At 47.6% G+C, this 17,094-nt stretch overlaps 1 long non-coding RNA gene across 2 annotated transcripts in view; it reads left to right on the forward strand.

The window, feature by feature from the left end:
• Positions 1-4,412: 4,412 nt before the first annotated feature.
• The window catches only part of LOC144373886 (uncharacterized), a 74,647-nt gene continuing 61,965 nt past the window's right edge, over positions 4,413-17,094 (forward strand). The window contains exon 1 of one of the 2 annotated variants that reach the window (XR_013433454.1): positions 4,413-4,689. This is a non-coding gene — a long non-coding RNA (uncharacterized LOC144373886). The remainder of the gene's footprint in view (positions 4,690-17,094) is intronic. The other variant, XR_013433455.1, reaches the window with a different exon arrangement.

The following is a 17,094-nucleotide window of genomic DNA, read 5'->3' on the forward strand; positions in this document are numbered from 1 at the left end:
AGAGGGACATTGTCATTCCTAGTGGAAAACTGGGATCTGGAGGGTAAAGGAGCCAGTAAGTGGTGGAACAGATTCAGACCTACTTTGAGTCTGACCTCAAAGTCCACTGTCCTGGTCCATTTTCTATTGCTGCAACTGAGTGTCACCAACTGGGTAATTTATAAGAAAAATAAATGTATTTCTTATAGTCCAAGAGCCTGGCATCGGCATCTGGTGAGGGCCTCCTGCTGCAGGAGAACATGGCGGAGTGCCTTACACAGTAAGGCAGAGCAAGCAGGCTAACTCCGGTCTCTGTTCCTCTTTTAATAAAGCCACAACTGCCATCCTAGGGGCCCCAACCTTGTGACCTCATCTAATTCTAATCACTGCAAGACAAAGGATCTCCATCTATTGATCTCCACCTCTAATTACCATTATCAAGATTTCTGGAGATGAAATTTCCAGAACATTGGAGGCTTATTTAAACCATGGTACCCAGTACACTGAGCCACCTCTGCAGTCAGGTTTCTCCTCACCTCCAGGCCAGGAGTGGAGTGAGGGTCAGCCAGGAATGGTAATCCAGAGATTCTAGTCCTTGCAGACCTCAAGTCATGGTGGCAGGTCCTGTCACGGGGCAGCTATGAGGCTGACCAGACCAAGTATAGCAGGAGACTTCTTGAACACAAGAGCTGGCTTGCATTCTGGTTTCTTGAGAGCTTCCTATCTATCGGGAGCTCTGATTTATTTTGGTGCTGGGGATGGAACCCAGAGCCTCCTGCAGTCTAAGCACACACTCTACCACTGACCTTCACCCCCAACGGGTGCTTTCCACTTTTTCATTTATAAAGTCTTAGGAGATCAAGGCTGGTATCATCATGACTACACTACAGATAGAAGCTGAAGTTCAGATCACACGGCTAGTAAGCTGAGATGGGAACCCAAGTAACCTAGCTCCGAGGTCGGGACTCTTAACTGCTGTGCCCTTCTGGCCCATGATTTAGAGCTCTGTGCTGCTACCACAGAGCCGTGTGGCATTTCCCCTCCCCAAAGAGCTTCAGCTGTATGAGAGATAAGGAAGAGCTGAAGATGGAGGGGGATCCCCATTTATTGACAGTCTCCTGTGTGTCCAGAACTGTGCTGGATCTTTCCACCTTGCAACTTCCTGGGAACATTGGAACTATCATCATGTCCTATGCACAGAGGAGAGGAATTGAGGTCCAGAGGGTGAAGCAATTCAACTAAGGTCTCGATCAGTCTGGGAGCCCCATCCTGACTGCCCTGAGCAGAGGCCAGTTGGTCTGAAGCCGGTGCCCTCCCCTGCCAGCCTCTTCATGGACTCCTCCTTGTGTCTTCCTGACTATGTCCTCTCAGCCAAGCTAGTGCCAGTCCCTGGACAGTTCAGTGATTTCCCCAGGAGCCCTTGACTGTAGTTTCATTTAAGTTATGAAAACAAAGCAAAATTAAAATCTCTTCTCTGTCTCACTCTGTCTGCACGCCTTGGGATGCCCAGGTTGGCCAGGAGATGACTGACTTGGCACACATGTGGCATCGGTTAAAAAAAAATCAGCCAACCAAAAGGGAGGCCTTGAGGACCCACTGTGTGCTAGACAGTCCCGAGCACCTATTCCGTACAGGGTAACAGAGGCCGAGCAGAGTTAGAATGACACCAATATCAGCTGTCACCATGTACTGACCATTAAGCCTCTTTGCAAATTCTTGGGCTATTCCTTTTGAATCCTGGTGAGTGTTAAGGCTGGGAAAGCTATAAACTGGACCCCAACCAGAGCACAGGCTAGGTCACCTCAGAGGGTCCCACTCTGAGTGGTCTGACCTATCAGAACCCTTGGTCCTGGTGATTGACCAAAGAACTGACACATGTCTCAATGAGAGCCAATGAGTCTTGGATTGGGGAATGTGGTTGAAACTATTGGGAACAATGAATCCCTATTTCTGTTGGAGGTGCTGAGGCAGTAGGATGTGAGCCTGGTATTGCTGGCAGCCACCTTGTCATCATGAGGCAAGAACTGCCAAAAACAGGCCAGGAGAAAAGGAAACTGTTCTGAGAGATGGAGCGAAGGATATTGAATCCTAATGGCGTCGTCTGAGCTCCTCAAGGAGCCATGCCTAAAGCTAGCTTTCCCCTGTACTTTGTAGTTATATAGGCAAAAGAGTTCTTTGTTTTTGGTTGGCCAGATTAAATTGGCTTTTCTTCCAATTTGAGCCCTGATGCTCTCAATCGCTGTGACCAGAGGCTGGAGTAGCTCTCCATCTCTAGGAGTCTAACCAGGGAAACATGTTCTCCCAACCACAATCACCATGTGTCGGTCAGAGAGGGCATGAATGTTGAGCAGAAGCAGGAGGCCAGCAGATGATAATCCCTTCAGAATAGCTGTGCCTCCTGGAACAAATCACTTTTCCTCTCTGAATACTGATTTTCCCACCCGCAGTGTGGACGTGGGTGGCCATGGGATATTACGGGAATCATAACATCTGTAATATAGAATTGTCAGAATTACTAAGAAAATGCCGCAAAGCACCTACCAAATGAAAAATGTCTGGCACACATTAAATGCTCAACGCTTACTACAGCTGGTGTTCCCAGAGAGCTTGGGGGAGATGACCTGTGAGGACCCCAAGGAGACAGAGGTAAGCATTGGAGTTGGCAGCAAACTTCAAGTGCTTCCCCTTGAGCCGCGTAAGACCAGGGGCTGCGTCTCCCAGGGCAGCCTGGGGGATGGAAGAGACTTGGCTTGGTGTTGGGAGGCCCTGGTTCTGCTTCCAGCCCAGTGAGTGGCTTGGGTGGCCCTCTGCTCTTCACCTTGCTCCCTACCTGTGGCACTCTACACGCCTCCTGGCCGTCCTCCCTGTGTCCTTCCCTCTACAGTGAAGAATTCTGAGCACTGTCAAACAAAGGGGGCCAGTGCTGCAGAGAGTTATTTGCTCAGAGCCCCTCCCCGCCCTGCGGGTCCTCATACCAGCTGCCCAGGACTCTGCACCTAGCTCTTCTCTCCCTGGTATTCCCAGGGTCACTCTGAGCTAGTTCCTGGACAAGGGTCCAGCCAACTGCTTCTACTGTTCCCTCCCAGTGGTAGGTTCTCTTTTCTCCTCAGTCCACTGTCATCCTTAGCCAGTTCAACCCTTCGTCCCCTGTGGGGAGTAGGCAAGACTTCCCAGGTCTTTCCTTGGGAGCTCACAAACTCTTAGTCATGCTTCAAAACCCAAGTCCCAATTCCTCCAGGCTGCCTTTGCTTTCTTTAACAGGTACTCATCATGCCAGCTCCACATTAGGTCCTTAACACAAACATTTGAGCCCTGATGCTCTCTGACTGAGCAATCGCTGTGACCAGAGGCTGGAGTAGCTCTCCATCTCTAGGAGAGGATGGTGAAACAGACACAATAAATGCTCAATGCTTTCACGGCACACACAGTGTTTTTCTCCCTTTGTCTCACAAATTGGGCCACACACAAAGTTGTAGCAAATCCTAACCACATCCCTCTCCTGTGCGCACATACACACATGCACAAGAGACACCAAAAAAAAAAAAAAAACCCACAGGGATTTGCTCTCTTCTTGATTATAAAAGAGACACAAAGTCTCTTTCCACTACACCCTCGTGCATACACAACATAATGCAAATGTACAAATTACACATCATAAAAACATACAGAGCGGCATATTTTCTGTTTTATTTTTCCTGCTTCACCCGCACCTCCACAATATACATGTAGAGACAGTTTCTCTGCTGAATCTACCAATGCACCCACCTGGAGATCCCGCGCTCCTCTCTGCTTCCCTCCCACACCCACTCGTCCCTCTCTCTCTCTCCCTCTCTCTCTCTCTCTCCCTCTCTCTCTCTCTCTCCCTCTCTCTCTCTCTCTCTCTCTCTCTCTCCCCCCTCTCTCTCTCTCTCTCTCTCTCTCACACACACACACACACACACACACACACACACACACGTGCAGTAACAATCCCCAAATATAGCCATCTTTCCTTCACACATAAACACACAGGCATGCAGAATCCATCCCTTCCCCCTTCTCTCTCTCTCTCTCTCTCTCTCTCTCTCTCTCTCTCTCTCACACACACACACACACACACACACACACACACACACACACACGCACACGCACACACACACGCAGCTGCAGAGCCCTGGGTCATACTCCAGTGCAGGCGCCAGGCAGGAGACAAAGGTCGCCAAGACTCCCGTGCCCCGGGCGGGACACCACACAGCCTCTCCCCGACTCCTCCTGCCCTCAAAGCCAGTCTCGGCGGGTCTGGACTCTGAACCCGAAGCCCGAGGCTGGAGCCCGCGCTGGCCCCTCAGAGGTCCCCAGGCAGCCCTGGCCTGGAGCTCCCAGCGCGCCAAGGGTTAAGGGGTTCGCGGGTGGGGGGGCGGGAGGGGCAGTCCGCCTCCGCGTGTGATTGGCTGCGCCGCTCGGGCCCCGGGCTCCTGCGCCCCGCCATTGGCTCGCGGCGGGCCCCGCCTTCCCGGGAGTGTGCGCCAGAGCTGCGCGCTTGCCAGCGGGGAGCCAGGCGCTCGGCCTGGCCAGCCAGCCGCGCCCTCTGAGCTGCGCAGCGCGCTGGGAGCCAGAGCCCGAGTCGGAGCCCGAGCCGCCAGCCCGAGCCGCCAGCCGGAGCAGCCAGCCGGAAGCCGCGAGCCGGGAGCCGGAGCCGGAGCCGGGCCGAAGCCGAGCACGCGCGCTGTGGTGAGTGAGGCCTGCGCTCTGTTCGGGTCCAGCCTCAACGATCTCCGCCGGCCACCGCGGATGGCACCCGGACCCGCCCGACTCGCGGGGCCTGGGCGCCCGCTGCAGTGCAGCCCCCACTTGGCCCTCGGTAGCGTGGAGCCAAGGGGCGCCCGGGCAGGGCTAGGCTCGCCCCGGTCCCCACGCCCCGCGCTGGCTTCATGGCCTGAGGCCGGTGGCGCGGAGCTTGGTTCTGGGCAGCTGGCCCGGGCTGGGTGGGGAGGACTCGCGGTGGCCGGTTCAGCTTGGGGACCGTTGGTGCGGTCTGATTTGGGGCATCCGGAAGTCCTTTCACCCTGCTTGGCGTGCAGACCCTTGGCAGCGCGCTGGGTAGGGTTTGAGGGTGGTGGTGATTCCGAGGCTCTGAATCCACCTGGACCTGAGTGTCCGGAAAGCTGGGGGGTTCTGGGGCTCCATTGGGAAGTGGTGTGTGGCTGCACCGTGAGCATTCGCAGGGCTAGACTGGGACACTCCGAGACTGCTGATCCCACTGTGGCATAAGGGTTGGTGATTGTGGAGGTTTTTGGATCCTCTAAGTATAGAATCATGTTGTTGGCAAATAATGATAGTTTGAGTTCTTCTTTTCCCATTTGCATCCCTTTAATTTCCAATTAGATAGGCAAAAGAAATTCAAGGGATCTATTTACTTCTTTTCAACTCAGTTTTGTTTGAAGTCAAGTCGGGAAATTCTTCACTGAGAGTCTGTGACTGTGGAGGGGCCTGAGAATTTAGAGACAGAAGAGATCGGCTCTGCTCTCAGAATGCTGAATAAGGAGTAGGGAATACCAGAAACCACTCTGATTTAGTATGTGACAAGAAGAGGGCGCACATGGGCTGGGGAAGAGAGAGGAGAGTGCCTGCTCTGAGGGCTGTGAAGTGTGAAAGAGGGCAGAAGGGAAGGGAACCAAGAAGACCTCTAGGAGGCGGAAAGCCAAGATGCAATCAGGAGTGATTCTGGCAGACCTGGGGGGCCCGGAGCACATGTGAAAAGCCAGAAGTTTGAGACACCTTGGTACATTTTCAGAGCTGCCAGGTAATCCCATGTGGATCAAGGGTGGGGTTGGAGAAGGGAGCCTGGCAGGGAGAGGAGGAGAAACAGCTCTGAGTGCCAGGGGAGGTAAGCTCCAGGCAGGTCTAGAAGGGCTGCTTGGGCCAGAGGGACTTGACATGAAGGTGACAGGGGTTTGTCTATGAGTTTACAAAATTCCTTCCACCTGAGGGATTGGAAATTGGAAGAAAACCCAGATGCACAGAGAGTCTTCAACCTCAGTTGGTCAAAATTGTTTAGTTAGAGGAACCAAGGTCCCCTGTTTCCATAAGAAACATAGATACACTTGGCTGGATTCAAGAGGACATTAATGATGGACTGGGACTCCAAGCCACACTTGCTGAGTATGCGTGGTCAGAAGGTAGCTATTTCTCCACTCCTTCTTTAGGGTGGATTCTTGGAAGGGTTAACAAAATGGAAAAAGAAGCAGAGCTTTGGCTGTGTGGTATGTGAAAAGATCTTGTGAAAGAAAGCAGCCAGAAACTTGCAGGTAGAGAGCAGAGGGAGAAAAAATATGCAGAGTAACAATGGATTATAGCAAAAATGAGAACCCAAGTTAGAGAGGATGTGTATGACTCACTCTTGAACCAGGAACGAAGCAGAGGGGAGCTTGGTGGCTGCCTACTGGCAAGAAAGGTGCAGGGTAATGTCAAAAATCTGCATTTCATTCATTTCTGTATCCTTACTCTTTCTTCTGGAATAACTATCCTGAAGAAAGCTATAGCCATACCATTTGGACCCGCCAAAACTTGTTGTGTGCAAACACAGTATCGTGGAAAAGCAGGTGGAGAGTTTTACAGATTCATTCTTCAGCAGCAATTGTCTAATTAATATTGTCACCACATGGCCCAGTTCCCCTGTCAGGGGCAGGCAAGTGTTAGCAGTGCATGCTTGGGTGCGTGTGTGTGTGTAAAGGTTGTTGATAAATCAGCATCTTTTCCACATGAACAAGCCTGCCTCTCCAGCTGGCATCTTAATTCTAGGGCTCAGGAAATTCAGTTCGAGAACAATAGAACTTACTGCCTGTAAGTCGAAGACTGAGAAACTCCTGGGCTCCATGTGGCAGGAATGGCCATGCTGACATCTCTGGTGATGGATCTGCATTAGGAATTTTATGATTGCTGCCCTGCATAGGAAGCGATGGTGAAGGCACGTTCTCTTCCAGTAATGGATTTTACTGGACAGTTCTCATTCAGGGCAAACTGGACAGAGGTGGTTTGAAGGTGACTCTCTGGTCCCCCAATAATACGTGTTCCTTTATTGTGCAAATGACACGATGATTTAGAAAGGAAATTTCTTCAGTGCTTTCCAAAGTGTTTTCTCATGTCAGTTAATCCTAGAGTCCTGAGAGGTCTCTATTGTCCTCTTCATGTAGAGATGAGGCAACTGGGGCTCAGGGACAGTCTTACCCCAAAGCTAAATGTCTTGCCCAAAAGCTAGAGAAGCATTAATGGATATAGGCAGGATGACTAGAACCCACTTTATATGCTCTTCTGCATGTTCATCTGCTTTCTTGTTCATTCACGCTGGCATTTATTCATTCAACATTTATTGAACACTTACTATTTTCCTAGCATTGAGTTAGGTTGCAGGGATACAAAGATTAAAAAGAAAATACTTTGAGTTCTTTGAATAGAGGACTATTAACAGAGGAAGGTGGTCAATTATTAGCTCATCTTTTGAAATCCTGATTGGTATTATTTACATTTAAATCCAAATAAGCCATATTAGGAGCCCGTGAGTCTTCCAGACAATTCTCCAATCCCTAAAGAGATTGTATTCTCATGTATTCATCTACACACTTTTGGGTGTTCAATTATCTGCCATGAGTCAATATTTGCTTCAGTTCAATAGTAATTACTTCCTGGATGAATGCATTTTCTCTCTCTTGGTTCCTGAAAAGAAACTCCTAAAATGTTTTTTATGCATTGATATAGATAATTTTTCAGCCCAAGCCATCTTCACCAAGGTTATTTCTCACTCCTTGTGTCCTAATCTTCTTGGAAAAAGATGATTTAATTCCCAAAGTCCATAAACTCAACTCGATTGAAGAAAATAATCAGTTCTTTTGGTCCCCTCTGCAATTAGTTTGTCTTTCATATCATACAGGGCCTTGGATTGCAGGTATGTCTACGTGTCCTATCACTTGGTGAGCTCTGTGTGATGAATCATGGGGTCTTCATCACCACACCCTAGCACATTTCATGATGTGATAAAGGTGCTCAATAAGTACTGATCAGTTGGGGTCCCAGATTGCCAGAGTTCATCTCTTCAAATGACTCTTTCGCAGGCACACTGTGACTCATCCCTGCGCCTCTACTGCAAGAAGTTCTCTCTTCAAAGTGAGTCTGCCCACCATCTCCCGACCTGAAGGGTCTTTTCTGCAACCCACACTCTGTTACAAAGCATTAACTTAACTCTCCTATTTCACTTAACCATTCTTGGGTTGTTCAGACCTCTTGGTGAATCAAAGATTCCTAGCACTAGTGAAGTTGGAGTGTCTGTGACCAGCACATCACAATAACTCACCAGCTGCATCTGAGAGTTCTGTGTCTCCCAGAGGCTGTTTTTGTGACCATTGGGTATTTCATCAAGACAACAGTCAGAAACAGGAAAGAACCCTGATTCCCTGAAGACAGTCAGAGAGCAAGCAGGATGTGGACTATTGTGTTCATGTCAGGCGTGGTTGGGGTTAGGAATCCAGGGCAGGTGCTACCTGGGAATGGAGGATGGAGAGGGATTTGATTTGGTTTTTCTAGATCAGGAATTTATGGGGATGCTCTGAAGGCAAAATTATAGTTATTTTGAACTCTCAATGGGTTTTACTTTGATATATGGACATGCCAACTCAGCCTCTTGCCCTCTATGAATATACAAATCTAGACACTGGGCGCTTATTTGGGGAAATTGTCATTTGTTCTGTAAGGACTTCTCTTTGGAAAAGGCTGCCACTGAAGTTCAGGGAGCTTACTAGGATAGAATGCCCTTTTCCCTAAATTTACTAGAATCAATATGTAACTTAGGCTAAGGAGAAGCTGGTTTAAGAAATCCAAGTTTGTTACAACCTTTGGAAGGTGTATGCCTGTTCTTATTGCCTGGTCACTCAGAGCAGGGCTGCAGTGCTTAGGTAATGGTTACCTGGACATGGTCTTCTCTTTTCCAAGGACTTTTGTTATGTTAGAATAATTCACTTCAGCCATCACCCTTCTGTTTCCTCATCTGTAAAGAGGAAGCAATGGTTTCTGAATAGTTATATACCTTCAGGGACTGGGTAGCTAACATTACTGGGATAAGCTGATAATTGAGTGTTAATAAGGTGTAAGCTGACAATGAGGAGGATTGGAGGACCCAGGACCTACAAAAAAGCTTCTAAATGCAACACTTTTGAAGCCATTAATTTGCAACCTCTGTTCTAAAGCATTTGATCTTCTCCTTGGAAGAAAGGTAACATGCAAATCTAAATTATTATTATTTCCCATCAGTGACCCAGTTAATATCATCATCATTATTTTAAATGTTTCTTATGGATAGAGTTCCATACTATTTGATGAAGAATAAAAACAAAAAAAATTTTAATATGATTCCAATTTTTGAAGATTTAGATACTTGGCCTAATTGCATAGACAGATGTCCATTCATCCATCCTTCCATCCATCCATCAAAAAAATATTTACCGAATACTCACTGTGTGCCTAATCTAGGACTATAAACCCCCACAGAGTTTACAGCAGTGAGCAAAACCATAGGGTTCCTGCTGTTGCAAAGTGGCATTTATTAAATATAAGCCAAGCCCCGTGAAAGTACCCAGGGAATACAGTGAAGGCTATGACCTGCCCGTTGGGTGTTTGTGGCAGTTGTAATGGAAGCCTATGGCAGGAAACAATAGATTATTCACCTAGGAAAGTTCAAGGTTGGCTTTCTAGATGAGGCAATGTTATTGTGGATCTCTGGATTTTGACAGGCAGGGTGGCTTGGACTGAGTAGTAGAGGTGGGCTTAGGGAAGAAGAGCTACGAGTCAACCAGAGGTGGAAAAGGTGGGGAAAGGCTGAGGGTAACTAAGGACACGAGGGCTGAGATCCACCATTCATGGACCGTCATACTGCCATTTTAAGGAGCTGGGGTTGTCATCAAGGCGCCATGGAAGAGTTGGGGCAGGAGAATGACATGATCGGACTCCTGAAGCAGCTTTCCCCCACCTGAAGGCTCTCTCTATCCCCACCCTCACTTTTCCTTTTTGCCTTAATGGACAAGAGTCCTGACATCTTAACTTCTTGCCCACATATTGTGAGTTCAGCTGCTTTATGGGAACTGTTGACCTTCCAATTTAGGATGCTTCTATTAGATTTTTTCATCAAATTTTCTCTCTTACTTGAATTTCCTGAATTTTCCTCCTTGGATAAACCTCTTACCTATGAACAAATTTAGTTTCCTCTCTTAAATTTTATTTTTTTTAAATTTTTTTTAAAGAGAGAGTGAGAGAGGAGAGAGAGAGAGAGAGAAATTTTTTTTAATATTTATTTTTTAGTTCTCGGCGGACACAACATCTTTGTTGGTATGTGGTGCTGAGAATCGAACCTGGGCCGCACGCATGCCAGGCGAGCGCGCTACCGCTTGAGCCACATCCCCAGCCCCCTGTCTCTTAAATTTTAAATGGAAAAGTTTCTCCTAGCTAAATACATAGTAAGTACTGAAGTGAACAATCCTAATTATGACCATTGGTGTTCTTTTGAGCTATTGTCTTACGTTGTTCTTTCTTATTCACTTCACAGCCATCTTCTACTCTCTCCCCATCACTGATTCTAAAGCCTTTGAAAATCTGCATCGGCCTTTCTTGGCTGTTGTCGTTTATCCTAGCTGGGTACCTAATGCTGAGTTCACAAAATCTGACTATTCCAATAACGCAAGAGAATGGTGAAGCAGGCAACCAAACACACAGAAGTACCTTTTCAAAATCCGGGAATGGCTCTGACCTTAGGGGTCCATGGAAAGAGAGAGAGAGCAAGCCACTGGAATTCTTTATTTTTATGTAGGGTACACACAAGGGGAGGGTCCATGGAATATTCTATACCAAAAAGGGCAAAGGGGTAGGATTACAAAAGAACAGGTGAGTGTAACTCAACCCCATCGGGTGACGCCTACTCCTGGAGCCACACCTCATTATCCGAAGGGAGGGAGGTAAAGCCCAAGTTATTGTGGGGCACAGTAATTGTTCAGTATCTCTTGCTCAGGACTTATGGGCATGTATTTCCAGAGCAGCTCCCAACACCTGGTTAGCAGGATCTACTCTCTTCTGATTGCCATGGGCTATGGTCTGTTCTCAGCAATCCTTTCTTAGGCTTCTCTGATCTCTTTTTATTTTTTTTGTGCATTATAATTGTACATAATAGTGGGATTCATTATGCTATATTCACATATACACAAAATTTGATCCATCTCATTCCCCAGTACTTTTCCTTTCCCTTCCCGTCTTCTGATCTGCTTGCTCTCATTATCTGTCTTATAATTTATAACAATCATAATTATCATTGTTATTATTATATTGTCTAATCTTTTGAGTGCTTGATTTGGGAGATTTTCTTAGTCTCCAGGTTCGGCTAAACTAGGTGTGTCCTAGGGTGCCCCTGGGCACCTTAATCTAGTTTTTCCTAATGTGTTTGGTTGGAATGTGCCACAGGTTTCCCCTACTCCTCAAATCCCAGGTCTGCTCCTCACTCATGTTAGAGTCTCAGTTTTCCTAGAATGGCCAATACCTGGGGCTACCCACAATTGTAGTCATTAGCCAAAAAAGGCTGTTGGGCATTTGGGATGTGACTTTTCTGAACTGAGATGCACCATAAGTGTAAAGTATATATGAATTTCAAGGATTTAGTATAAAAATGTAAAACTTCTCATTAATAATTTTATATTAATTGCATGTTAAAAAATGCTTGGGTTTTGGATATACTGGGTTAACTAAAACATACTATCAAAATTAGCTTATTTGTATCTTTTTACCTTTATGAGGGGACCTTTAGAACATTTTAATGTTACATGTGTGGCTTCCATTATATTTCTCTGGGAGGTGCTGGTTGACCACTTTGCTGGTAAGAATAGGCTTGAAACCTCAGTTATTGAAGTGAGTTGAGTTGTTGATGCCCTTTTTTATGAGCCTCCATTCCTAATTTTGGTGACAAACCTGCTCTTGGTTCTCTTCCTGCCTCTTGACCTCTTTTTGTCTGGCCTTGTCTTCTCCCTCCTGCCGAATGTTGATCACTGGGATTGTGCCTCTACTCAGCCCCTAGGTATGCAGCACAGTGAGGCTGAGGCTGAATAAACTCACAAAGCCACATGGATTTTTTTTTCAAAAAAGCAAATGAATGAAATTAAAACAGCAAAAAGAAGGGGAAGGAAGAGGCACCTAGCCTGTGGCCAGTGTTAGGTGGCGAGGTGACCTTTCCAAGAAGGCTTTTGGAGGCGAGACACATGGTACAGCAGGCACAGTCCTCCTCCGTCCCCTTCCAGAAAGGCTCCTGTGAAATGGAGAGCAGTATTTTAAGTGCATTGAAGGTTGTGGATTTAAAACTAAGAGACCTTGAAATCCAGAAGTGTTTGCTTTCGTAACCACCAGCACTGCCTCTCCGGATGGGGAATGACTGTGCAGGAGAGCTGGCAGGGAGGCCCAGGCCAGCAGGGCAGGCTCTGGAAGGAGCCCGTGTCAGGCTGCTGCTGCTTCAGCCCTGTCCCTAAGAAGCTGCTGCCAGGAGTCCTTTTAGCTCAGGGCTGGACCAAGCCTTCTCAGCCTGAAGTGTAGTTCAGTGTCCTGGCTTGACATGGTCACATTCAGGAAACCTGAATTCTCTTACCCTCCCTCAGCTGGTCCTGGGGCCTTGAGTAGGTCCCTGTTCTCTTTGTGCTGTGGCTTAGAAACCTTTCCTACTGGCTTCTCAGAGCTTGTGAGCATGGTACTGATGACATGAAAAAGAATCTTTCTCTAGAAAAATGCAGAGGCCCGGGGGAGGGGTATTATCAGGAAGCTGGAAAATATTCAATCAAAATATTCAATCAACTCTCCCTGCCCCATTCAATGGTGGGCGTTGTTGGCAAATAATGACAGTAATGACTATTGTGTATGGGACATACCTATTTCGGTTAACTTGCTGTTTAGATATACCTGTGAGCTAGACTTTGATGTCAGCACCATACTAATAAGAAAGCTGATGCACAAATGGCCCTACAGGTAAGGAGAATCGATGGGATTTGAACCCTTGTGCATCTCTGGCTCTTTTCACTGTTATACACAATACTCTGAAAGCCCAGAGGCCCCCCGGCTACCCATTCAGTTTTCATTCACCAGTTTACCTTTTCCAGCCTGATTTGTTTGGCTAGGAACTATCATGATTTGGTAGACAGATGGTAAATGGTCATCCTTAACACCTGATTATTAATTGATCTCATCACTTTCTGGAAAAGTGAACGGCATGGGGCAGTTCAGCCCATTTCAGCACAGTTAAAGGACGTGCTCAAGGTCACCCAAGAAGTGACTGGTCAGACGGAGCATCTGGATTCTGAGCCATGACTGATGACAGGAGCTGTCCCTTCCTTCTGAGCTGTGACATTGAAGGAGTTGTGCCTTCCCTCTGAGGAGATTTGGAATTCAGTCACCACCAGACACAGACAAGGTCCAGAACAGAGGATCTGGCTCTTCCTGGGCTGCCCTTGAGGCTGGGGGCAGGGCTCGTCTGCTGGCAGGCCTCCCTCTCTAGTGAGTGCCATCTGGGCCTGCCAGTGTCTTGGTGTGGCGGCGGCTTCCTGTTCTCCTATGCTGGCATCCCTTGGCACAGCTCTCTCCAAGGACTGATGACCCATCCCTCAGGATTGTGGTGACCCAGAAGACACATGAAGTCCTTCTGAGGGACAGCAACAGCCTCTCATATACCTTGAAGATCACTTGGAAGCAGGTGACTCATCATGCCCTCTGCCTCCAGGTGAGACCACACTTTGGGGTCCCAGAGAGTGTGTGGGGGGAGGGGTAGTGTGTTACTGTTCCTGGTGGTCTGTGTGAAGATAGCTTCACCTAGGACTCACGGGGAGGGTGGCAGTCCTTCTTGACATCAACCCAACACGAAGGAGGAGACTGAAAGAGAAAATAGGAATTCCCCACTCAGGCATCTCTCAGAAACTTGTGGGTCGTGCCTTCCTCCTGTGGCTGGTCAGGCAGGTATCATGTACTGATCAAGTACCAGGGGCTGTGGCAGTGGCCAGAAGGGGGATGAGTTGGGGGCAACATGTCACCTGGGCTGAGGACATGTACAGGAACATGTACAGGCTGGTCAAGATCAAGGCTGGGTGGGAAACCATCTGTAGAAGATCTTTCATTTTGCAGATGGAGAGCCTGGAGATTCCAGGTGGTGAACCACCTGGGTGACCTTCCACAGGCCAGCAAGTAAAATCAATGAAAGGCACAAATATTGAATGACCATCTGCTGTGGGCAGATCAAGGTCCTCCAGTTCCAAGACACAGTTCCTCCCTTCAAGGAACTTACTGTTAATTTGAGAAGGAGATTTGGAGCCTATGTGAGAAAGCACATGAACTATTCCCCAGTTAAGTTACCAGTGGTGTCAATCTGTTTATCCTCGGCAAGACAAGCTAACTCACCCTGTTTATAGGCAGTGCACCTGAAATCAGATAAGGCAGGCTCCCACACACAGCAGCAACGACTCCTGTATCCAGATCTTTACCTTTGTTCCTTCCTTCTAGAATGTTCTCCTGCCCAGTCTTGGTGTGATTGACTCTGTCATGGAGGTCTCAGTTTAAATGTCACTTCCTCAGAGGGACATCCTAATGGTTCCTCTTCTCCCCTCTCACTCTCTAACACATCACACTGGTTGATTCTCTTATCTTTGACTAGAATCTTAGTTCTTTGTGCAATTGTTTATTTTCTGTCTTTTCCCCTGGAATAGGAATCCCATAAGAAAAAGGATCCCATCTGTTTATTCTCTAGTGTGTCCTGGCATCCAGAACAGTACCTGGCACATATTAGGTGCTTCATAAATGTCTGTTGAGTGAATAGTGAAGGAAGGGAGTTTGGGGGGATGGTGGCCTATAAGCTGGAACTTCAAGCATGGCTAAGACACCAAAGGAAAGAGAAAACAGGAGCAAATTGGTCCATGTGAAATAGACAGGATGCATGTGTGAACATGCTTGGGGAGGAGCGGGCCTGAGGAAGACACAGTTAGGAAGCTGGTTATGAAGCTGCGAACATCAGGCTGTGTGATCTCTCCCCCGTGGACAATGGGGTCCATGGGAGGCAGGTGAGGAGGAAAGGTGCGTGGTCATTTAGCAGCAGCATGCAGGCGATCAAGGATGGAAGAGAAATCAGGGATCCCTGCAGCATGGGATGTCCTAAGAAAAGGAAGTCTTTGTGTCTGTGTGCTCCCAAGTGCCAGGTGGCCTGGACGCCTAGCCAGAGCCCTCTGCTTGGAAGCTGTGTCTCCCTGCTATGGTGTCAGTTGTCATGCCCTAGCAGAGGGAGGCCTTGTGGATGGGCTGGCACAACACCCTCTGTGCTGTCAGAGAGTGACTCAGATCCCCTCCTGGCACTAGCCTGCTCAGGTAGTGCAAGCTGTTCCTTTGGCTCCTGGAGATTGAGCTGATTCTTTCTTTTCCCCAGGACTGAGACCAGGGAGGAAGGGTGCTGGTGTCTGTTTCCACCCCCTCCCCTTCTCCCAGCACATGGGTGGGAGAGGAGGAAGTGGAGCTGCAGTGCTGAGCTCTGGATTCAGTCTCTGCAATCCCTCCAGGCTGTACCCGGCTCTGCTCAGCATACACGCAGCAGGACAGCAGGCCGGCTGGACAAATGACCAGGTGATGTGGTACTTGAATGGAAGGCTTTCCTGAAAAGTTACCGTCAAAAACTGGGTCAGGTGGACAAGTGCTGAGGGAATATTGGCAATGACCACCTGTGAGTAACGAATGTCATGACCCAAGATTGCTCCACACAGAGGGGACTTGAGACAGAATGTTTAGACACAATCCTGTTGCTCAAAACATTTGCATACCCTTAGTGTCAACCATTCCTTACAATGTCCTAGGAACAAAGTGGCATTATTTTTTTTAATTTTTTTTATTTTGAAGCTTAAAGAGGTTAAGTCAATTGCTGAAGGACATGAACATATTGAATGGCAGAGTTGAAACCTAACTTGAGTCTTTGAGTTATAGGAGTTCTAATAAACCATACACTTGTGCCAGTGTTTCTGGGCTCTTAGACTTGGCATGTTTGAAGCCTTCTTTGGAGTGGTGCAGGCTCACAAGGAGAATCATGGAGCCCCAGCCACTGTCAACACCTTCAAAGGAGTAACATACAGGTGACTGAACATCGGGGAGCCCCCAAGGCTCACCAACTGATCAGAGTATTTCCCATTTATTCTGTCCCTCAGCTTTTTTGGACTGTACTTAACCTAGCATATTATTTTAAGATGAGTCATATGAAATCATCATTTTTGTTGATCAAAATTGTCTCATGTTGACAATATTTTACAACTCACCCTAATATATCAAAACTACTAAATAAATATGAGTTATCTGACTTGAGAGGATGGAGAAGGTTTGGGGGTTCGTATTTTCACAACAGACTTAAGTTCCTCAGTCTACATTGGGACTATCATGCCATAGTGTCATTGGGGGATTAGTTAGGTATCCTGTGTGAAAGAGCTTAGTTAGTTCCGTCCCTGAGGTTGTCCTTGGACACACACCCTGCTTTCCCACAAGAGGCCTACAGCCCCGCGGACAGCACAGACATACCAGTCTTGGCCCTGGAGTCTAAGGGCTGGACAAGCCCAATAACTAAGAGCATGGCCACATAATCAAAGGGCCCTGGCTGGGACCTCAGTTCTGACATTTACCTGTTCTGTGACCTTGGACAAGTAGGACAGGAATCATAACATACCTACCTAATGGAATTATGAAAATTAAGTAAGATAATGAAGGCAGAGGAATTAAAATGGTAGAAGGTGTTCAATTTTAGTTGAAACTATTACTGTTATGATTATCATCAATATTCTACGTCTCAGATGAGAGGGAGCCCATGAGGACTCAGCACAAAATGGTGGCTTCTGCTGCTTACCACCTCAGGGTCAGGTCACAGCTTCTACAATGACATCATCTGTGATCATCAAGCTTAGGGACAATTGAAGACAGGCCCCAAGACAAGGCCTCAAATCCTCCACAATCACAAGGAAGATTCGGAAGCTTCTAGGGAAGCTATGCTCTGTGGCTAGGTCTCTCCTCTTGGGGAGGAACCCTTGTAAGAATCTGGAGGTTGACAGAAAGCCAGAAGAA

This window comes from Ictidomys tridecemlineatus, unplaced genomic scaffold (assembly GCF_052094955.1).
Source record: "Ictidomys tridecemlineatus isolate mIctTri1 unplaced genomic scaffold, mIctTri1.hap1 Scaffold_52, whole genome shotgun sequence".
Taxonomy (NCBI): domain Eukaryota; kingdom Metazoa; phylum Chordata; class Mammalia; order Rodentia; family Sciuridae; genus Ictidomys; species Ictidomys tridecemlineatus.